Source organism: Triticum aestivum, chromosome 4D (genome assembly GCF_018294505.1).
Source record: "Triticum aestivum cultivar Chinese Spring chromosome 4D, IWGSC CS RefSeq v2.1, whole genome shotgun sequence".
NCBI lineage: Eukaryota > Viridiplantae > Streptophyta > Magnoliopsida > Poales > Poaceae > Triticum > Triticum aestivum.
In genome coordinates, this window is record NC_057805.1 from 245,242,753 (window position 1) to 245,266,042 (window position 23,290).

Genomic DNA, 23,290 nt, shown 5'->3' on the forward strand with positions numbered 1-23,290 from the left:
GAAGGCCTCAGCTCCTAACGCCTCCTCCTCCCAACCTGGCCCGTGGAACGAGTCGGGGTTATCCTCTGGCGTGTACTCCTGGTTCATCATGCGGGGCATGTAGGCCTCCGAGGCCGTTGCCCCGAAGACCTCGCCGAAGTGCCCCATGCTCCATGTCGCCCGGCCATCACGCCGTCCTGAGGATATTAGGGTAGTGCCCCGCTGGGCCGTGTGCAGCAACGCTTATGCCCGCACCCATCTGGGGTGGTGCGGGTGCGATGGGGCGCCCTCCACCGTGGATTGCGCTGATGTCGATGAGACCCCCGGGCGCACTCGGGAGCACGCGGGCGCGGTGAGGCCCACTGTGGGATCCGGCCGCTGCCTGAGGCGTGAGCTGGTAGTAGAAGGAAGGCGCTCGCGTGGCCGCTGCGTCCAGTAGCTTGGCGACGCGCTCCAGCAGTGCATCCTAGCTGCTCTCCATCAGCCGGAACCGTAGCAGCACCCGCGCCACCGTGAGCGCAGCCCGCATGTTCGCCTGCTCCTGTCGGGTGTGCGGTGCCGTTGCCGTGGCGTGGCTTGCGGCCCTTGCAGCAGCTCGCGCCTGTCGTCGGGTGAGGGTGGACGGCGCCTGGCCGCGCCGCCCGGGCCCTGCAGCGTTAGATGATGCTCGTGCCGCTTGGAGCGTGGGGTCGAGATCTTCCTGGGTCGACGATGCCGCCCGGGCTGGCCAAGCTGCCCAGCGGTCGGCATTGGCTCTTGGGTCACCGGGCATCTGAACCGTGGAGCGTCGGTCGATCAACTGGCGGGAGGGAGGCTCTGGCACACCCCTACCTGGCACGCCAAATGTCAGATTTCGGGTTCCGACAAAACCCTTAAGGTTCGAACACTGGGGTGCGCGCGAAGATATCCCCCTCGCCGATCACGCGCTCACACGCTTCACGATCTCTAGGCTAAGCACGACGAACTCTCGACACACGAGACACAGGATTTATACTGGTTCGGGCCACCGTTGTGGTGTAATACCCTACTCCAGTGTGGTGGTGGTGGATTGCCTCTTGGGCTGGGGATGAACAGTACAAGGGGAAGAACAGCCTCCTGAGGTGAGGTGTTCTAGTGCTTGGTGGGTGTGAGGATCGCTCGAGATGAGTTCTGGTAGGTGAGGATCCGATGCCCTCTCCTGTGGTGGCTAACCCTATTTATAGAGGCCCTGGTCCTCTTCCCAAATATTGAGCGGGAAGGGAGCCAACAACGGCCAATCTGAAAGGGGACAGCTAGTACAGCTTATCCTGACAAAAGTAGTCTTCGCCTGCCAAAGGGTCTGATGGTGACGCCGACTTGGGCTCCACGGTGACCTCCGTCTTGCCGTCCTGCTGGTCTTGTCTCGTTGCACCGATATGGAAACCTTTGCTTGACGCCTCGGTACTCCTCGCCTGCGCTTGCCTCCTTAGCACCAAAGAGGAAGCAAGGACACTGTGCGCGTTGGCGCCTGCCTGGTCTCAATCGTCATGGATCACGTCATGAGAACCTCGCGAGGTTTGCCTTGCCTTGATCTCTCCACCCCTCACGAGCCAGCCTGGTGAGGCCGCTCCCGAGGAGGTCTTGTGTCGTCCGCCTCGCGAGGCTTGGCCCCTCACGAGGGTCTTGAGTGCTTGTTGGTGAAGATGGGTCGTATGGGCCCGCTTGTGGAGCCACGCCGTGGGCCGCAGGCAGGCAATTCTGGGGACCCCCGTTCGCAGAACGCCGACAGCGACCGCCTGGCCAAGCAGCTGGCTGACCAGGCGGACAAGCACCAGGCGGAGCTGTAGAAGCTCAAGGACGCAGAGGAGGCCCTTCAGGCCTAGTTTGAGACTCGGCGCTCGAACTGGGTCGAGAAGGAGAGAGCCTTGTCGGACAGCTACGGCGAGATTGAGGACCTGCTCGATGGTGAGTTGTCCTTCTCTTTCTTCCGCCTGCCGACTTTTCATATGAGCCAGCTTCTGGCTTCATACTTCTTTTTTCTTCTTATGCAGAGTATTTCCCTGGTTACTCCGTCGCCGCCAGCCAAGCCGTCGAGGCCCGTCGTGATGAGCGGAGGCTGGCTGGTGCCACGATGGCGCCCAACGCCCCACGGACCCTCACTGAGCAGCTGCTTGCCATCCAAGCTCATCTCTAGCCGGCGCATCAGGCTCTCTACCGTCTTCAGCGCGCCGGAGCCCAGGGGGTCTCCGCCCTCTGGTCGGGTGCTCCCGTTCTGCGCACCGTCAATCGGACCTCCGACTGGTTGGAGGTGGCCATTGGCCGCATCGAGGCGTGGAAGGGCTCCTCCGCCAGGGCGGGTGCACGGCGAGCCTTGGAGTTCGTCAAGGGGTGGTACCCTAGGCTGAACTTAGACCAGCTGGCCACTCTCCATGCTGAAGCCGGCGAAGAGTTGGAGGCGGTGGCGCCCGAGCTCTATCATCGTGCTGCGGCGATCGCCGCGTACACGGACACCCGCGTCTTCCTCCCCGAGCTGGACGAGGCGGGCGCCGAGATGCCGCCCAACTGGTTTGGGCTGAACCCAGAAGGCGGCGAGGACTCGGTGGAGGAGATCGCCTCCAGCGATGAAGGCAAGGAGCATGAGGATGAGGACGGTGAAGACGACGCGCCGGATGGTGACGACGACAGACCAACGACCAGCGCACCGGCAAGCCGACTGCTGCCGATGCAAACCAGGCTAAGACCGACCAGGCGGCCGCTCCACCACCCGGAGCCTCGACCTCCGCCGACCCCTCTGATCCAGCTACTGCTCCTCTGGCCTAGGCGGCCGAGTTATCCTTTCTTTTCCCGTTCTGTAACCTCTTGAACAAAAATTGTTAAGTTCGCGCAGTTCCACCCGCTAGGGGTGTATTCAAACTCCGTTGAATGCTGGCCGAGGGCCTTTTGCTGTATAAATTGTCTTTGACGATTTTTGACTTGTCTTGCTTTTCTGCTCCTTTGGCTTTTTGTTTGCCGCCTTCCCCTGGCTGTTGTCTTGCCAGCCGGACAGCCGCTCTGCGGTCTATGGCTGGGTCAAGTACTTGGCCATTTTGGGAAGGCAAGTACTTTAGCCGTTGGTAGAGTTTAGCAAATTAAGTTAGAAACTGGCCGGCCAGCTGCTCAGCAGCCGGTCGGTGAGGCGAGGAGCTGGCTCGGCCTATGCAAATGCTTTATTCCTTAGCCATTTTTCATGTGGGCATCGTTTCCTGCCTTTAACTCTTGCCGGTCGGACAGTCACTCTGTGAGCTGCGGCTTGTGGCAAGAGAGGGCTTGGGTGCCGGCACACTACTTGTCCGACTGCATGTAGCATTGACCTAGTACAAGGCGGCAAGCCCCCGGGCCAACTGGTCGAACCTGGTGCCACGCAGAATAATGGAATAACACATTCATAGGCATAGATCTTATCATATAGATAAAAAGGGTAGCCCCCGAGTGCTCCTCGAGGTACCCGATGTCTTAGTGATTAATACAAAAGGTAGCGTGGTACATACTGAATCAACTGTAAAATCTACGGACGAGATTTGCGTTCCATGGGCGCTCTAATTCCTTGCCCGAATCGTCTCTCTTGCGTGCTCTGGGCTTCTGCGCGTCGATGAGGTAGTATGAGTCATTGCCCAATGCTTTGCTGATGATGAAGGGGCTTTCCAAGGGGCCGAGAGCTTGTGCTGGCTAGCTGTTCGCTGGATCAGCCGGAGCACAAGGTCTCTCTCCTGGAAGGATCTTGGCTTGACCTTCCGACTGTGGTAGCGGTGCAGACTTTGCTGGTAGATGGCGGACCGGCTGAGTGCCAACAGCCGGCCCTCTTCCAGCAGATCGACACCGTCTTCTCGTGCTTCCTTTGCCTCCGCTTCCGTGTACATGGTGACGCGAGGTGAGTCAAACTCAATGTCAGTTGGGATGACGGCCTCCGCACCATACACGAGAAAGAATGGACTGAAGTCGGTTCATTTGTTCTGAGTGGTGCGGAGGCTCCAGAGGACGGCTGGCAGCTCGTCGATCCAGCAGTCGGTCGACCACTCCTGTGGCTCGACCAGTCGGGGCTTGATGCCGGAGAGGATGAGGCTGTTTGCTCGCTTGACTTGGTCGTTTGACTGCGGATGGGAACCCGGACGCTAAGTCCAGTTGGATGCCCTGTGTCGTGCAGAAGCGGGACAAGGCTCCCTTGGCAAAGTTCGTGCCATTGTCAGTGATGATGCTGTGTGGCACACCGTATCGGACGGTGATGTATGCGATGAAGGTCACAGCAGTCGGACCGTTCAACTTCTTGATTGGCTTTGTGATACGTCCATTTTGCATCATGCTTTTATATTGATATTTATTGCATTATGGGCTGTTACTACACGTTATGTCACAATACTTATGCCTATTCTCTCTTATTTTACAAGGTTTACATAAGGAGGGAGAATGCCGGCAGCTGGAATTCTGGGCTGGAAAAGGAGCAAATATTAGAGACCTATTCTACACAACTCCAAAAGTCCTGAAACTCCACAAAAGTCATTTTTGGAAATAATAAAAAATATTGAGCGGAAGAAGTACGCCAGAGGGGGGCCCACCTGGCCACGAGGGTGGGGGGCGCGCCCTACCCCCCAGGGCGCGCCCCCTGCCTCGTGGGCCCCCTGTTGGCTCTCTGGTGGCCATCTTCTGCTATATGAAGTCTTTCGTCAATGAAAAAATCATAAGCAACCTTTCGGGACGAGACTCCGCCGCCACGAGGCGGAACCTTGGCGGAACCAATCTAGGGCTCCGGCAGAGCTGTTCTGCCGGGGACACTTCCCTCCGGGAGGGGGAAATCATCGCCATCGTCATCACCAACGCTCCTCTCATCGGGAGAGGGCAATCTCCATCAACATCTTCACCAGCACCATCTCCTCTCAAAACCCTAGTTCATCTTTTCTATCCAATTCTTGTCTCCAAGTCCGGGATTGGTACTAGTAGGTTGCTAGTAGTGTTGATTACTCCTTGTAGTTGATGCTAGTTGGTTTACTTGGTGGAAGATCATATGTTCAGATCCTTCATGCATATTAATACCCCTCTGATTATGAACATGAATATGCTTTGTGAGTAGTTACGTTTGTTCCTGGGACATGGGAGAAGTCTTGCCATTAGTAGTCATGTGAATTTGAAATTTGTTCGATATTTTGATGAGATGTATGTTGTCTAACCTCTAGTGGTGTTATGTGAACGTCGAGTACATAACACCTCACCATTATTTGGGCCTAGAGGAAGGCATTGGGAAGTAATAAGTAGATGATGGGTTGCTAGAGTGACAGAAGCTTAAACCCTAGTTTATGCGTTGCTTCGTAAGGGGCTGATTTGGATCCATATGTTTCATGCTATGGTTAGGTTTACCTTAATACTTTTGTTGTAGTTGCGGATGCTTGCAATAGAGGTTAATCATAAGTGGGATGCTTGTTCAGTAAGAACAGCACCCAAGCACCGGTCCACCACATATCAAATTATCAAAGTACCGAACGCGAATCATATGAACGTGATGAAAACTAGCTTGACGATAATTCCCATGTGTCCTCGGGAGCGCTTTTCTCTATATAAGAGTTTGTCCAGGCTTGTCCTTTGCTACAAAAAGGATTGGGCCATCTTTCTGCACTTTATTTACTTTTTTTACTTGTTGCTCGTTACAAATTATCCTATCACAAAACTATCTGTTACCACTTATTTCAGTACTTGCAGAGAATACCTTGCTGAAAACCGCTTATCATTTCCTTCTGCTCCTCGTTGGGTTCGACACTCTTACTTATCAAAAGGACTAGATAGATCCCCTATACTTGTGGGTCATCAAGACTCTTTTCTAGCGCCGTTGCCAGGGAGTGAAGCGCCTTTGGTAGGTGGAATTTGGTAAGAAAAATTTATATAGTGTGCTGAAATTTACTATCACTTGTTACTATGGAAAGTAATCCTCTGAGGGGCTTGTTTGGGGTATCTTCACCCCGACCAGTAGAGCAAAGAGTTGCTCCTCAACCTACTGAACCTACTGAAAATGAAAATGTTCCCTTTGAAGTTCCTTCGGGTATGTTAGAAAAACTGCTAGCTAATCCTTTTGTAGGAAATGGAACAAAGCATCCTGATGAGCACCTAATCTATGTGGATGAAGTTTGTGGATTATTTAAGCTTGCAGGTGTTGGGGTTCGTAGCAGAAATTTAAAATTTTCTACGTATCACCAAGATCAATCTATGGAGTCATCTAGCAACGAGAGAGAGGGGAGTGCATCTACTTACCCTTGTAGATCGCGCGCGGAAGCGTTCAAGAGAACGGGGTTGATGGAGTCGTACTCGTCGTGATCCAAATCACCGATGATCCTAGCGCCGAACGGACGGCACCTCCGCGTTCAACACACGTACGGAGTGGGGACGTCTCCTCCTTCTTGATCCAGCAAGGGGGAGGAGAAGTTGATGGAGATCCAGCAGCACAACGGCGTGGTGGTGGAAGTAGCGGGATCCCGGCAGGGCTTCGCCAAGCGCAAGCGGGGAGGAAGAGGTGTCACGGGAGGGAGGGAGGCGCCAGGGCTTGGGCTGCTGCTCCCATGCGCCTCCCCACTATATATAGGGGTGGAGGGGGCTGGTTTCTTGCCCCCCAAGTCCATTGGGGCGTTGGCAAAGGTGGGGGAAAGAAATCCCATCATTTCCCTTCCCCACCGATTGTTATCCCCCTTTTTAAGGGATCTTCATCTTATCCCTTCGGGATATGATCTTATTCCTTCTAAGGTGGGATCTTGGTGTGCCTTGACCAGGGGTGTGGGGCCTTGCCCCCACTACCCACGTTCATGTGGGTCCCCCCATGCAGGTGGGCCCCACTTCGGAACCTTCTAGAGCTTCCCGGTACAATACCGAAAAATCCCGAACATTTTCCGGTGGCCAAAATAGGACTTCCCATATATAAATCATTACCTCCGGACCATTCCGGAACTCCTCGTGACGTTCGGGATCTCATCCGGGACTCCGAACAACTTTTGGTTAACCGCATACTAATATCTCTACAACTCTAGCGTCACCGAACCTTAAGTGTGTAGACCCTACGGGTTCGGGAGACATGCAGACATGACCGAGACGACTCTCCGGTCAATAACCAACATCGGGATCTGGATACCCATGTTGGCTCCCACATGTTCCACAATGATCTCATCGGATGAACCACGATGTCGAGGATTCAATCAATCCCGTATACAATTCCCTTTGTCAATCGGTACGTTACATGCCCGAGATTCGATCGTCGGTATCCCAATACCTTGTTCAATCTCGTTACCGGCAAGTCACTTTACTCGTACCGTAATGCATGATCCCGTGACCAAAAACTTGGTCACATTGAGCTCATTATGATGATGCATTACCGAGTGGGCCCAGAGATACCTCTTCGTCATACGGAGTGACAAATCCCAGTCTCGATTCGTGCCAACCCAACAGACACTTTCGGAGATACCCGTAGTGCATCTTTATAGCCACCCAGTTACGTTGTGACGTTTGGCACACCCAAAGCACTCCTATGGTATCCGGGAGTTGCACAATCTCATGGTTTAAGGAAATGATACTTGACATTTGGAAAAGCTCTAGCAAACGAACTACACGATCTTGTGCTATGCTTAGGATTGGGTCTTGTCCATCACATCATTCTCCTAATGATGTGATCCCGTTATCAATGACATCCAATGTCCATAGTCAGGAAACCATGACTATCTGTTGATCAGCGAGCTAGTCAACTAGAGGCTCACTAGGGACATGTTGTGGTCTATGTATTCACACATGTATTACGATTTCCGGATAACACAATTATAGCATGAACAATAGACAATTATCATGAACAAGGAAATATAATAATAACCATTTTATTATTGCCTCTAGGGCATATTTCCAACAGCAGGTATACCCGATGATGTTGTTAAGAAGAAGGTCTTCCTTTTATCTTTGGAGGGAGATGCATCGACATGGTATAGGCTATGTGATGATACGGGGTCATGGAACTACAAACGATTGAAATTGGAATTTCATTAGAAGTTTTATCCTATGCATCTTGTTCATCGTGATCGCAATTATATATATAATTTTTGGCCTCGCGAAGGAGAAAGTATTGCTCAAGCTTTAGGGAGGCTTAAATCAATGTTATATTCATGCCCCAATCATGAGCTCCCAAGAGAAATAATTATTCAAAGTTTTTATGCTTGGTTTTCTGATAACAATCGCACCATGCTCGATACTTCTTGTGCTGGCTCTTTTATGATGAAGACTATTGAATTCAAATGGAATTTATTGGATAGAATTAAACGCAACTCTGAAGATTGGGATCTTGACGAAGGTAAGGAGTCAGGTATGACACCTAAGTTTGATTGTGTTAAGTCTTTTATGGATACCGATGTTTTCCGTAAATTTAGCACTAAATATGGACTTGACTCTGAGATAGTAGCTTCTTTCTGTGAATCTTTTGCTACTTATGTTGATCTCCCCAAGGAGAAGTCGTTTAAATATCATCCTCCCATAGAAGTAAAAGTAGCTGCACCTACTAAAGTTGAAGAAAAGACTATCACTTATAATGATCCTGTTGTTCCTACTTCTTATGTTGAGAAACCACCTTTCCCTGTTAGGATAAAGGATAATGCTAAAGCTTCAACTGTGGTTCGTAAAAGCAATATTAGAACTTATACACCTCCTGAGCAAATAAAAGTTGAACCCAATATTGCTATTGTTAAAGATCTCTTGGCTGATAATATTGATAGGCATGTTATTTATTTCTGCGGTGAAACTGCTAGAATTGCCAAGCCTTGTGCTAAAGATAAACATAGACCTGTGGTAGGCATGCCTGTTATTTCTGTTAAAATACGAGATAATTGTTATCATGGCTTATGTGATATGGGTGCTAGTGCTAGTGCCATACCTATTGACATATACATAGAAATTAAGCATGATATTGCACCTGCTGAGTTAGAAGATAATGATGTCACAATTAAACTTGCCAATAGAGATACTATTTCACCAATGGGAATTGTTAGAGATGTTGAAGTCTTGTGTGGGAAAACTAAATATCCTGCTGATTTTCTTGTTCTTGGTTCCCCACAAGATAGCTTTTGTCCCATTATATTTGGTAGACCCTTCTTGAACACAGTTAATGCTAGGATAGACTACGAAAAGAGTGTTGTTACTATTGGCTTGGGTGATATGTCTCACGAGTTTAATTTCTCTAAATTTAGTAGACAACACCGTGAAGAAGAATTGCCTAGTAAGGATGAAATTATTGGTCTTGCTTCTATTGCCGTACCTCCTCGTGATCCTTTAGAACAATATTTGCTAGACCATGAAAATGATATGTTTATGAATGAAAGAAGGGAAATAGATGAAGTATTCTTTAAACAGGAACCTATTCTGAAACACAATTTATCTGTTGAAATCCTAGGGGATCCTCCTCCACCCAAGGGTGATCCCGTGTTTGAGCTTAAACCGTTGCCTGATACTCTTAAATATGCTTATCTTGATGAAAAGAAGATATATCTTGTTATTATTAGTGCTAACCTTTCAGAGCATGAAGAAGAGAGATTATTGAAAACTCTGAAGAAGCACCGTGATGCTATTGGATATACTCTTGATGATCTTAAGGGCATTAGTCCCACTCTATGTCAACATAAAATAAATTTGGAAGAAGATGCCAAACCAGTTCATGATCATCAACGCCGGCTGAATCCTAACATGAAAGAAGTGGTAAGAAAGGAAATACTAAAGCTCCTTGTGGCAGGTATAATTTATCCCGTTGCTGATAGTCAGTGGGTAAGTCATGTCCATTGTGTCCCTAAGAAGGGAGGTATTACTGTCGTTCCTAATGATAAAGATGAATTGGTTCCGCAAAGAATAATTACAGGTTATAGGATGGTAATTGATTTCCGCAAATTAAATAAGGCTACTAAAAAGGATCATTACCCCTTACCTTTTATCGATCAAATGCTAGAAAGATTATCCAAACATACACATTTTTGCTTTCTAGATGGTTATTCTGGTTTCTCTCCAATACCTGTGTCAGCCAATGATCAATCAAAGACTACTTTTACTTGCCCTTTTGGTACTTTTGCTTATAGACGTATGCCTTTTGGTTTATGTAATGCACCTACTACCTTTCAAAGATGCATGATGGCTATATTCTCTGACTTTTGTGAAAAGATTTGTGAGGTTTTCATGGAGGATTTCTCCGTCTACGGATCCTCTTTTGATGATTGCTTGAGCAACCTTAATCGAGTTTTGCAGAGATGTGAAGAAACTAATCTTGTCTTGAATTGGGAAAAGTGCCACTTTATGGTTAATGAAGGTATTGTCTTGGGGTATAAAGTTTCTAAAAGAGGTATTGAGGTCGATAAAGCCAAGGTTGATGCCATTGAAAAGATGCCATGTCCCAAGGACATCAAAGGTATAAGAAGTTTCCTTGGTCACGCCGGATTTTATAGGAGGTTCATTCAGGACTTCTCAAAAATTTCTCGGCCTCTTACTAATTTATTAAAAAAATATATACCATTTGTCTTTGGTGATGATTGCGTAGAAGCATTTGAAATACTTAAGAAAGCATTGATCTCTGCACCTATTGTTCAGCCACCTGATTGGAATTTACCCTTTGAAATTATGTGTGATGCTAGTGATTATGCTGTAGGTGTTGTTCTAGGGCAAAGAGTGGATAAGAAATTAAATGTTATTCAATATGCTAGTAAGACTCTAGACAATGCTCAGAGAAATTATGCTACTACTGAAAAAGAATTCTTAGCAGTTGTATTTCCTTGTGATAAGTTTAGACCTTATATTGTTGATTCCAAAGTAACTATTCACACGGATCATGTTGCTATTAAATATCTTATGGAAAAGAAAGATGCTAAACCTAGACTTATTAGATGGGTTCTCTTGCTACAAGAATTCGATTTGCATATTGTTGATAGAAAGGGAGCTGAGAACCCCGTGGCAGACAACTTGTCTAGGTTAGAAAATGTTCTTGATGACCCACTACCTATTGATGATAGCTTTCCGGATGAACAATTGAATGTCATAAATACTTCTCGTACTGCTCCATGGTATGCTGATTATGCTAATTATATTGTTGCTAAATTTATACCACCTAGTTTCACATACCCACAAAAGAAAAAGTTCTTCTATGATTTAAGACATTACTTTTGGGATGACCCACATCTTTATAAAGAAGGAGTAGATGGTGTTATTCGACGTTGTGTACCTGAGCATGAACAGGAACAGATCCTACGCAAGTGTCACTCTGAAGCTTATGGAGGACACCACGCTGGAGATAGAACTGCACATAAGGTATTGCAATCCGGTTTCTATTGGCCTCCTCTCTTCAAGGATGCCCGTAAGTTTGTCTTATCTTGTGATGAATGTCAAAGAATTGGTAATATTAGTAGACGTCAAGAAATGCCTATGAATTATTCACTTGTTATTGAACCATTTGATGTTTGGGGCTTTGATTATATGGGACCTTTTCCTCTCTAATGGATATACACATATTTTAGTTGATGTTGATTAAGTTACTAAGTGGGTAGAAGCTATTCCAACTAGTAGTGCTGATCATAACACTTCTATTAAAATGCTTAAAGAAGTTATTTTTCCGAGGTTTGGAGTCCCTAGATATTTAATGACTGATGGTGGTTCACATTTTATTCATGGTGCTTTCCGTAAAATGCTTGCTAAGTATGATGTTAATCATAGAATTATATCCCCTTATCACCCACAGTCTAGTGGTCAAGTAGAATTGAGTAATAGAGAACTCAAATTAATTTTGCAAAAGACTATTAATAGATCTAGAAAGAATTGGTCCAAGAAACTTGATGATGCATTATGGGCCTATAGAACTGCATATAAAAATCCTATGGGTATGTCTCCGTATAAAATGGTTTATGGAAAAGCATGTCACTTACCTCTCGAACTAGAACATAAGGCATATTGGGCTATTAAAGATCTCAATTATGATTTCAAACTTGCCAGTGAGACGAGGTTATTTGATATTAGCTCACTTGATGAATGGAGAACCCAAGCTTATGAAAATGCCAAGTTGTTTAAAGAAAAGGTTAAAAGATGGCATGACAAAAGGATACAAAAGCGTGAGTTTAATGTAGGTGTTTATGTATTGCTATACAACTCTCGTTTAAGATTTTTTGCAGGAAAACTTCTCTCTAAATGGGAAGGCCCCTACGTTATCGAGGAGGTCTATCGTTCCGGTGCTATAAAAATCAACAACTTCAAAGGTACAAATCCGAAGGTGGTGAACGGTCAAAGAATTAAACACTATATCTCAGGTAATCCTATAAATGTTGAAACCAATGTTATTGAAACCGTAACCCCGGAGGAATACATAAGGGACACTTTCCGGAACGTTTCGGACTCCGAAAAGGAATAGGTATGTGGTACGGTATGTAAACTGACTCCAAAACAGTTTTTAAGGAAATATTTCTCCGTTTTGGAATATTTAGAAAAATAGAAAATAAGAAGCAGTCCGGGAAGGACACGAGGGCTCCACGAGGGTGGAGGGCGCGCCCTACCCCCCAGGGCGCGCCCCCTACCTCGTGGGCACCTCGTGTGCTCTCCGGACTCCGTTTTCTTGCGCGATACGTATTTTGGTCGGTAAAAATTCATTATATATTCTCCCGAAGGTTTCGACTCCCGTATCACGTAAATATTCTCTGTTCTTGTTTCGAGCTGTTGCTGCTGCAGATTAGAGCAAGATGTCTTCTCAAGAGTCAGTCGGGGAGAGCCGGGTGTCCCATCCGGCATCGGAACCAGGGACAAACAGCGATGCTGACCACTTTGGGCCAGCAACGGAGGAAGAGATGGAGGCTGATTTGATGAGGATAGATGCCATGGAGGATCAAGAAGTCACTTCTCGCTTCCGAGCTGGGTTCACGATGGGAGAACTGCAGAGCTCAGCCATTCCAAACTCGGTTATCCCTTCCAATGTTAGATTTCTTTCTTATGAAAACATGAAGAAGAGTGTCACTTGTTCTCCCGTAGCTATGCAACACCCTTGGGTGCAAGGAGCTTTAGCCGTTACAGGAAAGCTTCGTAAGGAAGTAATGGACCTCAAGCAGCAAGTCAATAAGCTTGAGGAGGAGAATCGTATCCTGAGGGGCATCATCGCCAAGAATATCGCACCATCACCTCCGAAGAAGGAGATATAACCACATGGGTATGGGCACTCCCCTTGGCAACTGTCAAGCTTGGGGGAGGTGCCCCGGTATCGTATCACCATCACACTCCTATCTTTACCATTTTTCTTAGTTCGATCCTATTAGTAGTATCTTGATCTAGTAGAATAAAAGTTTATGGCATGATCTAGTTTTGAGTTTTGCTTTATGATCCCTCTATGTAATCGAGTCCATGAGCTATATATAATAAAGATTAGTGTTGAGTCCAGGGCTTGATTATTTTGCCATGATCTTGAGTGAATAAAAGAAAAGAGAAAAAGGATAAAAAGGAAAGATCTTATTGAGAGTAATGACTTCACATAGAAAGAGTATGATGATTAAAAATTGTTGGGAGTTGGCAAACATAGCTTTGGTCATCGTTGCAATTAATAGGAAGTAATAAAGAAAGAGAGGTTTCACATATAGATATACTATCTTGGACATATTTTATGATTGGGAGCACTCATTAAAATATGACATGCTAAAGAGTTGATGTTGGACAAGGAAGACAACGTAATGGGTTATGTTTTCTTATATCTGAGATAAAGTATATTGTCATGGATCATCCAACATGTTGAGCTTGTCTTTCCCCCTCATGCTAGCCAAATTCTTAACACCAAGTAGAGATACTACTTGTGCTTCCAAAAACCCTTAAACCAGTTTTGCCATGAGAGTCCACCATATCTACCTATGGATTGAGTAAGATCCTTCAAGTAAGTTGTCATCCATGCAAGCAATAAAAATTGCTCTCTAAATATGTATGATTGATTGGTGTGGAGGAAATAAGCTTTATACGATCTTCTGATGTGGAAGAAATAAAAGCGACGGACTCCATAATAAAGGTTCATATCACAAGTGGCAATATAAAGTGACGTTCTTTCGCATTAAGATTTTGTGCATCCAACCCTGAAAGCGCATGGCAACCTCTGCTTCCCTCTGCGAAGGGCCTATCTTTTATTATTATCTTCTACCTTATGCAAGAGTCATGGTGATCTTCACCTTTCCTTTTTACATTTTATCCTTTGGCAAGCACAGGGTGTTGGAAAGATCCTGATAGATATATCTAATTGGATGTAGGGGAGCATGAGTTATTATTTTTGACATTACCCTTGAGGTAAAAGGTTGGGAGGCGAAACTATAAGCCCCTATCTTTCTCTGTGTCCGATTAAAACTCCGTAACCACAAGTATTGCATGAGTGTTAGGAATTATGAAAGACTAAATGATAGTTGACTATGTGGACTTGCTAGAAAGCTCTGACATAGACTCTTTTTGATGTTATGATAAATTGCAATTGCTTCAATGACTGAGATTATAGTTTGTTAGTTCTCAATAAAGTTTTTGATTCATACTTTTGCATTGTGAATAGGTTATTATTTGAGCATAAGAAATCATATGACAATATTCATATATGTTGCTGTTCTGAGAATAATCATGATGCCCTCATGTCCGTATTTTATTTTATCGACACCTCTACCTCGAAACATGTGGACATATTTATCGTTATCGGCTTCCGCTTGAGGACAAGCGAGGTCTAAGCTTGGGGGAGTTCATACGTCCATTTTGCATCATGCTTTTATATCGATATTTATTGCATTATGGGCTGTTACTACACGTTATGTCACAATACTTATGCCTATTCTCTCTTATTTTACAAGGTTTACATAAGGAGGGAGAATGCCGGCAGCTGGAATTCTGGGCTCGAAAAGAAGTAAATATTAGAGACCTATTCTGCACAACTCCAAAAGTCCTGAAACTCCACGAAAGTCATTTTTGGAAATAATAAAAAATATTGAGCGGAAGAAGTACGCCAGAGGAGGACCCACCTGGCCACGAGGGTGGGGGCGCGCCCTACCCCCCAGGGCGCGCCCCCTGCCTCATGGGCCCCCTATTGGCTCTCCGGTGGCCATCTTCTGCTATATGAAGTCTTTCGTCAAGGAAAAAAATCATAAGCAACCTTTCGGGACGAGACTCCGCCGCCACGAGGCGGAACCAATCTAGGGCTCCGGCAGAGCTGTTCTGCCGGGGACACTTCCCTCCGGGACGGGGAAATCATCGCCATCGTCATCACCAACGCTCTTCTCATCGGGAGAGGGCAATCTCCATCAACATCTTCACCGGCACCATCTCCTCTCAAAACCCTAGTTCATCTCTTGTATCCAATTCTTGTCTCCAAGTCCGGGATTGGTACTAGTAGGTTGCTAGTAGTGTTGATTACTCCTTGTAGTTGATGCTAGTTAGTTTACTTGGTGGAAGATCATATGTTCAGATCCTTCATGCATATTAATACCCCTCTGATTACGAACATGAATATGCTTTGTGAGTATTTACGTTTGTTCCTGAGGACATGGGAGAAGTCTTGCTATTAGTAGTCATGTGAATTTGGTATTCGTTCGATATTTTGATGAGATGTATGTTGTCTAACCTCTAGTGGTGTTATGTGAACGTCGACTACATAACACTTCACCATTATTTGGGCCTAGAGGAAGGCATTGGGAAGTAATAAGTAGATGATGGGTTGCTAGAGTGACAGAAGCTTAAACCCTAGTTTATGCGTTGCTTCGTAAGGGGCTGATTTGGATCCATATGTTTCATGCTATGGTTAGGTTTACCTTAATACTTTTGTTGTAGTTGCGGATGCTTGCAATAGAGGTTAATCATAAGTGGGATGCTTGTTCAAGTAAGATAGTACCCAAGCACCGGTCCACCCACATATCAAAATATCAAAGTACCGAACGCGAATCATATGAACGTGATGAAAACTAGCTTGACGATAATTCCCATGTGTCCTCGGGAGCGCTTTTCTCTATATAAGAGTTTGTCCAGGCTTGTCCTTTGCTACAAAAGGATTGGGCCATCTTGCTGCACTTTATTTACCTTTGTTACTTGTTGCTCGTTACAAATTATCCTATCACAAAACTATCTGTTACCACTTATTTCAGTACTTGCAGAGAATACCTTGCTGAAAACCGCTTATCATTTCCTTCTGCTCCTCGTTGGGTTCGACACTCCTACTTATCGAAAGGACTACGATAGATCCCCTATACTTGTGGGTCATCACTTTGCTTCAATCCACTTGGTGAATTTGTCCACGGCGACAAGGAGATGGGTCATGCCGCCGCGTGTTGTCTTGAATGGTCCCACCATGTCCAGCCCCCACACGGCAAAAGGCCAGGTGAGGGGGATGGTCTTGAGTGCAGAAGCCGACAAATGTTGCTTGGCCCGACAAGTGCCGCCCGATGAGATCTCGGCCCTTCTCTGATCTTGGCCCGACAAGTGCCGCCCGATGAGATATCTTTGAGGATTGCTTGGCCCTTCTCTGATTCTACGCAGCGCTGGAAGACTCCAGTCATGTTGCGCCTGACAAGCTCTCTATTTACTATCATGTAGGCTCCTGCACAGCGCTGCACTTGTCGGGCTGAGATCTCATCGGGCGGCAGTTCTCTGTTCACCAGAAACTTGAGGATGGGCAATGCCCATGAAGGTGCTTGAATTTCTTCTACTGCCACTACGGCCACTTTTACTAGGGCGGTTGGGTTGGGAGGCGGCGGGTTGGGGTCGGCTACCACTTGCTGCGTTGCTGAAGTCCCTGGGCCAACTGCTATAGCCCCCGGGCAGGGTTGTGAAGTCCCCGGGCCGGGTGCGACTGCTGCAGTCCCTGAGCCGCTTGGTGAAATCCCTGGGCCGACTGCTGCAGCCCCCGGGCCAGGTTGTGAAGTCCCCAGGCCGGGTGCGACTGCTGCAGTCCCCGCGCCACCTGCTGAAGTCCCCGGGCCGGCTGCTGCAGCCCCCGAGTCGGATCCGACTGCTTTGGGAGGAGCTGGCACAAAGATGGACTTAGATTCTGGAGAAGGCTTGATTGACGGCTTGCGGAGGCACTGAAGGGAGACGCCGGCTGGTATTGCTTGATGGGTGGAGCCGATCCGTGCCAGGGTATCAGCTGGCTCGTTTTCATTCCGTGGCACGTGAAGGAAGTCGCACCCCTCAAAATATCCGCTGAGCTGATGAACGAGAAAGCGGTAACTTGCCATGTTTGCATCCTTGGCATCCCAGTCACCAGACGACTGTTGAACCACAAAGTCGGAGTCGCCGTAGCACAGGATCCGGCAGATACCGATCTCTTTGGCCAACCGGAGGCCGTGTATTAGTGCTTCATACTCGGCCACATTGTTGGAGGCGGCAAAATGGATTTGCAATGTGTATCTGAGATTGTCACCTTTGGGAGAAGTAAGAACACGGCGGCTCCCAAGCCGGTGCGCATCTTCGAGTCATCAAAGTGCATTCGCCAATGAGTGGAGTCCGGAGCTGGCGGCAGGTACTGGGTCTCGGCCCAGTCGATAAGGAAGTCGATCAGTGCTTGGGACTTGATGGCGGTGCGTGGCTGGTAGAAGATGGTGTAGGGGGCCAACTCGATGGCCCATTTGGCCACCTGGCCAGATGCATCTATGTTGCCAATTATCTCGGCAAGCGGGGCAGTGCAAACAACCGTGATTGGGTGCTCTTGAAAGTATGGCTTCAGTTTCTTGGCGGCAAAGTGCATGCCGTAGCACATCTTCTAATAGTGAGGGTAGTTCTGCTTCGAGGTTGACAGCACCTCGCTCAAATAGTACACGGGCCTCTGGACCGGCTATGCTCTGCCGTCTTCTGGGCGCTCTACTACCATGACAATGTTGACCACCCGGCTGGTGGCGGCGATGTATAGGTACATGGGCTCTTTAGAAGTTGGAGCCGCCAAGACAGGCGGCGTGGTCAACATCTTCTTCAACTGGAGAAAAGCTTCATCCGCCTTGTCATTCCACTCGAAATGAGTGGTCTTCTTCATGAGGTGGTACAGGGGAAGAGCCTTCTCGCCCAGCCGACTGATGAAGCGGCTGATGGATGCCAAACAGCCGGTGAATTTCTGGACGCCTCTCAGTCGGGTGGGTCTCTCCATCCTCTCTATGGCCTTGATCTTCACAAGGTTGCACTCAATGCCGCGCTCTGAGACCAGGAAGCCAAGGAGTTGGTCGGCTGGTACTCCAAAGACGCATTTCTCTGGGTTGAGCTTGATTTGAAACCGGCGCAGATTTTCAAAGGTCTCCTTCAAATCTTACAAGATGGTACCGCGTTTCTCCGTCTTCACCACAACATCGTCTATGTAGATGTGGGCATTTCTGCCGAGTTGCTTGAGGAGGCACTTCTGCATGCAACGCTGAAACGTGGCACCGGCATTTCTCAAGCCGAATGTCATGGTCAGGTAACAGAAGGCTCTGAATGGTGTGATGAAGGCGGTCTTCAGGCGGTCTGCCGGGTTCAACTTGATCTGGTGATAACCTGAGTAGGCATCCAAGAAACCCAACAGCTCGCATCCGGCTGTGGAGTCTATCACTTGGTCAATCCGGGGTAATGCAAACGGATCCTTGGGGCAGGCTTTGTTGAGACTGGTGTAATCAATGCACATGCGCCATTTGTTATTCTTCTTTAGTACAAGGACTGGGTTGGCAAGCCATTCTGGGAATAAAACTTCCGTAATGAAGTCGGCTGCCAACAGGCGGGCGATCTCCTCTCCAACGATTCTTCTCTTCTCCTCCGACAGTCGGCGGAGGGGTTGTTTGACTGGTTTGGCATCTGCTCTAACATGTAGCCTGTGCTCGGCGAAATCCGTCGGAACACCCGGCATGTCTTTGGGATACCATGCAAAGATGTCCCGATTCTCACGGAAGAAATCAACGAGCTCGCTTTCCTATTTGCTATCAAGGTTGGCACCTATGACAGCGTGCCTCTCCGGGTGCTCAGGGTCCAAGGGAATCTTGTTTTTATCTTTGGCCGGCTGGAAGGAGCCATGGGTCTCTGACTCTTTGGGTTCTGGTGACAGGTTCGGCTGCTTGCCGGCCATGGCCACCACCCGATCCAGGAGCTTCTTCTCAGCAGCAATCAAAAGGGACTCGGCCAGCCAGCTGCTGGCTGCAGCACAGGCGGACGATTTCTCATAGTCTCCATTGATCGTGATAATGCCCTTGGTCCCTGGCATCTTCAGCTTGAGGTCGGCATAATGGGGTACCGCCATGAACTTGGCTAGAGCTGGTTGGCCTAGGAGCACATGATAAGGGCTTTCCAGGTCAACCACCTCAAACCAGATCGCTTCCTAGAGGAAGTGATTCCTGTCTCCAAAGATGACATCTATCTTGACCTTGCCGATTGGTGAGCAGGAAAGGCCGGGCACAATGCCATGAAACATAGTCCGACTGGGCAGGAGTTGCTTATGTTTGATGCACAGCTTCTCCATGGTATCGCGGTAAATAATGTTGATGCTGCTGCCGCAATCTATCAGAATCCGGGAAAACGAGCAGCTCGCCTCTCCGTGGTAAGGGTGGCATCCAACACTAAGGCATAGGAACCCGGAGAAGGCATCACTTCTGGGTGGTCAGCATGGCTCTAGCTGATAGGCTTCTCAGACCAGTGCATGAACTCTGGAGCAGCTGAGGCAACTGCATTTACTTCATGGTGCTACTGACGTCGGCTGTGTTTGTCGCTGGCCACACTGGTCAAGACAATGTAAGCACCATGTTCTTTAGGGTAATCATCTTGGACTGCGCCGACTGCTGGATGGGCGGCTGGCTGCTGAGGAGGCGGAGCCGGTAGGCGGAGGAGGCAGTCCTTCTCCCTTGGCGATTCGGACGAGCCAGTGGCACTTCCGAGTTGTATGGTTGGACGGCTTCGCACTGCTGTGGAACTTGCAGGGGGCATCGAGGGTGTGCTCAAAGGAGAAAGCGGGCAACCAAGCTTGCTTGCCACCCTTCTAGCGCTTGGGGAGTGGTTGTCCTTCAGGCTGCTGATCCTCAACTGTCGCCACCTGCCGGCTGGGGGGCTTTGCGCTTGTTGTCGTTCGGCTGCTGGCACCTACTGTTGTCTCCAGCCGGCATTCGAGGAGCCGGAGGGAGCACCTTCCCTGAAGCATCCGCTCGGAGCTCTGACTTCATGGAGGAGTCGGCAGTGGCGTACTTGTCTCCTATGACCAGCAGCTCGTCGAGTATGTCCGGCTCGTCGCAGAGGAGTCGGTGCTTGAGTAGGGTGCCTTCTCGGCACCCGGCAGTTAAGTACTCGATTGCTTGGACCTCATCCACCCCTTCGCAGGAGTTGCGCAGTTCAACCCACCGCGTCTGGTAGTCGTGGGTGGACTTGTCAGGGCCTTGAACGCACGGCGAGAGCTGGCGGGGCTTGGGAGGCCGCTTGTAGGTGCTGGTGAAGTTGCGGACGAAGACCTCAGTGAAATCTACCCAGCTGTTGATGCTGCGAGGCTTCAGGTTGTTCAGCCATGTCCAGGCTGTGCCCTGGAGCATGAGCGGAACGTACTTCACGGCAACACGCTTGTTGGCGTTTGCTATGCTGACTGTAGTGGAGTAGTCAACCAACCAATCCTCCGGCTTCACGGAGCCGTTGTACTTGGGCGTGTCTCGTGGGAGCGAGAACCCTTTGGGGAAGGGCTCGTCGCGGATGCGGGGGCCGAAACAAGGCAGGCCCATCATGTCTTCTTCTTCTAACGCCAGGGACCGATCAAGGCGGTCGATCCGGTGGCGTGCGTCATTCTCTCCGACTACTTCTCGGCGGCCTAGCTGGTCGCCGAGTGTCGGGTGCTCAACAAGTGGCAAGGAGGCGTGCCTCTCCCTACGAGGAGGAGGAGGAGGCGGGTAGTCATCTCGCCGTTCCACTGCTCGTGGGCGGCCATCTTGGTCGCGCTCGATGGTGATGCGGGTGCGGCTGCGGCTAGCAGCCGGCTCTTTGTCTCGTTTGTCGCGGACGCCGCCTATTGGCGTCTGGGAGGTCGCGCCTTGCTCTCGGTGAGGGGGCGGGTTCTCAACCCGCTGGCCGGGATCTTCTGCGTGGCAGCCACGTCAATGAGCTGCTGAACGCGCTCCGTCATGCAGCGGCGCTCGTCGCCCTCAAGGTGGTCCAGCTCGTCTGCTGCCGCCTGGGCAGCTCGTAGGTTCTCCATGGGCGTGGCATAGATAGGGCAGTCTGCCCCAAACATGCTGGCGATGGCAGCGCCGCGCTGCCGGACTGTGCCGATGCGGCTGGGCCCGCCAGCAGCCGGCGTGCCGCCAACAGTGCGGTGGATCTCACGCTGGTAGGCCTCTGAGAGGCGTCTCATGGTGGCCAACTTCTTGGCGTTTTCGACGAGCGAGATGCGATGGGCTTCCAGCATCTTGGCGTCAGCGTCTTCTGCAATGGGCGCAGACAGATCCCGCAGCGCCGCCTACAGCGGGTCTTGGGCACCCCCACCAGAGGCTCCATCGTGGCTGATCATGAGCACCTCCGTGACGGTGCTTCCGTCGCTGTCGGCGTGAGGGAGAGGGTCGTCGATGACCACCACGTTGGTGGGGAAGGCCTCTAGGGACGCGGTGTCGGAGTCGACAAGCATCGGGTTGGTGGAGCCGATCGACTCCAGGTCGGAGGCCGGCTCGTTGGTGATGTCATGCTTGCCAAGGAGGTCAAGGAGGAAGCTCTCGGAGCTGGCTACTCCCACGTCAGGCGCGAAGTCGTCGGAGAGGCGGACCTCGCCAACGAGGTCAGCAAGGCAGCTCGCCACGCAGGCGAGCTCAGCGTCATGCAGTCCACCGGCGCCAATGCCATTAGGCGTGCGAGGCTGGCTGCGCTCGCTTGGGAGGAACAGGGTTCCCGTCCAGAACAGATCTGCGGACGATGGTGCACCTAGCCCCACGGTGGGCGCAAAATGTCGGGGGTGTCGTGCGACATATGCCAAAGGATGGCTTATCATGGAGGGGGCTAATAATACGTCGCCGGTGCCAGGAAATGGGTTAAGGCGAAAACATGCCCGCCGGCGAATCTTACCCAAGTTCGGGGCTCTCCTAGGAGATAACACCCCTACTCCTGCTCTGCTGGGTCTCCGCATGATCACTCAAGCAACAAAGGTGGCTACAGACTTGCTCCTTGAGCTATTTCTCTAGAGGGGGAAGAAGAACAAGGCTAGTGCTAACTTCCTCTCGCTATGTGTGTGTGTGGGTGGACTAAAGTCTCAACCCTTTGCATGGATGCCCTGGGGGTTTATATAGGCCTACCCCCCAGGGGTACAAAGGTAATCTGGCCGGGTGTAGCACCCTGCTATCAGTGTCTATGGTCGCCGGCTTCTCGCCGACCGCCTGGTGGGTCCCGCCGGCTGTCTCGTACTTGGCCAACAGGCCGCGCCCGCCGCTGGCGGGTCCTGCCGGTTGCTTAGCACTGTGGCAATGCCACTGATGATGTGTGCTTTGTCGGGGAGGCATGGCTACAGTACCGCCGCCTGGCGGGCGATCGCTGTAGCCACTCCCCATCTCTTCTGATTAATGGCGCACGGACTTTGAGGGAGGGAGAGGGCCGCCTGTTGGGAGTCGGCCTCCCCTCGTGCCGACTGGTCCGAGCTTGCCGCCTTCGGACTTCTCACTGAAAGGTAGGGACCGCTGCGTGTGGGCCGTACCGACAGCCCGTAGTGGGAGCATGGCCTTCTCTACCATGGGTGATGTCATGGGCTGGGTGGCAATAGTGTCGTGTCGGGCGGGGGATGTCCACCCAGTACGCCGCATTGTAGCCACGCTCCTCCCTGGATTCGGGGGTGGTAGGCAGCACTGTAGCCATGCCCCGTCTCGTCGTCATCATGTGGTGCAAACTTTGAGGGCGCTTGAGGCCGCCTGCTAGGAGCCGCCTCTCTGGAGACCGTCTGCTAGGAGTCGGCCCACCTCGGGGCCATCTTCTGAGCCTTGCCGCCTGCTGGCTGCCGGCCGCAAGAAGGCGACGCTTTGGTCTTTGATTCTTGAGGGGCGCAGCCGGCCCAGATGTCCTGAAATACCATGGGAGGCTGATGAGGCTACCCGTGGTCATTCACTCGGACACAATGTCTTATTGGAAATAATACATACCGATGGATGCGGTCCAATGAGTGTTGAGGCTCGTGGCAGGTATCATTATTTTCTGACCTTCATAGATGATTTGAGCATATATGAGTCTATCTACTTAATGAAACACAAGTCAGAAACGTTTGAAAAGTTCAAAGAATTTTAGAGTGAAGTGGAGAATCATCGTGACAAGAAAATAAAGTTTCTACGATCTGATCGCAGAGGCGAATATTTGAGTTACGAGTTTGGCCTTCATTTAAAACAATGGGGAATAGTTTCACAACTCACGCCAC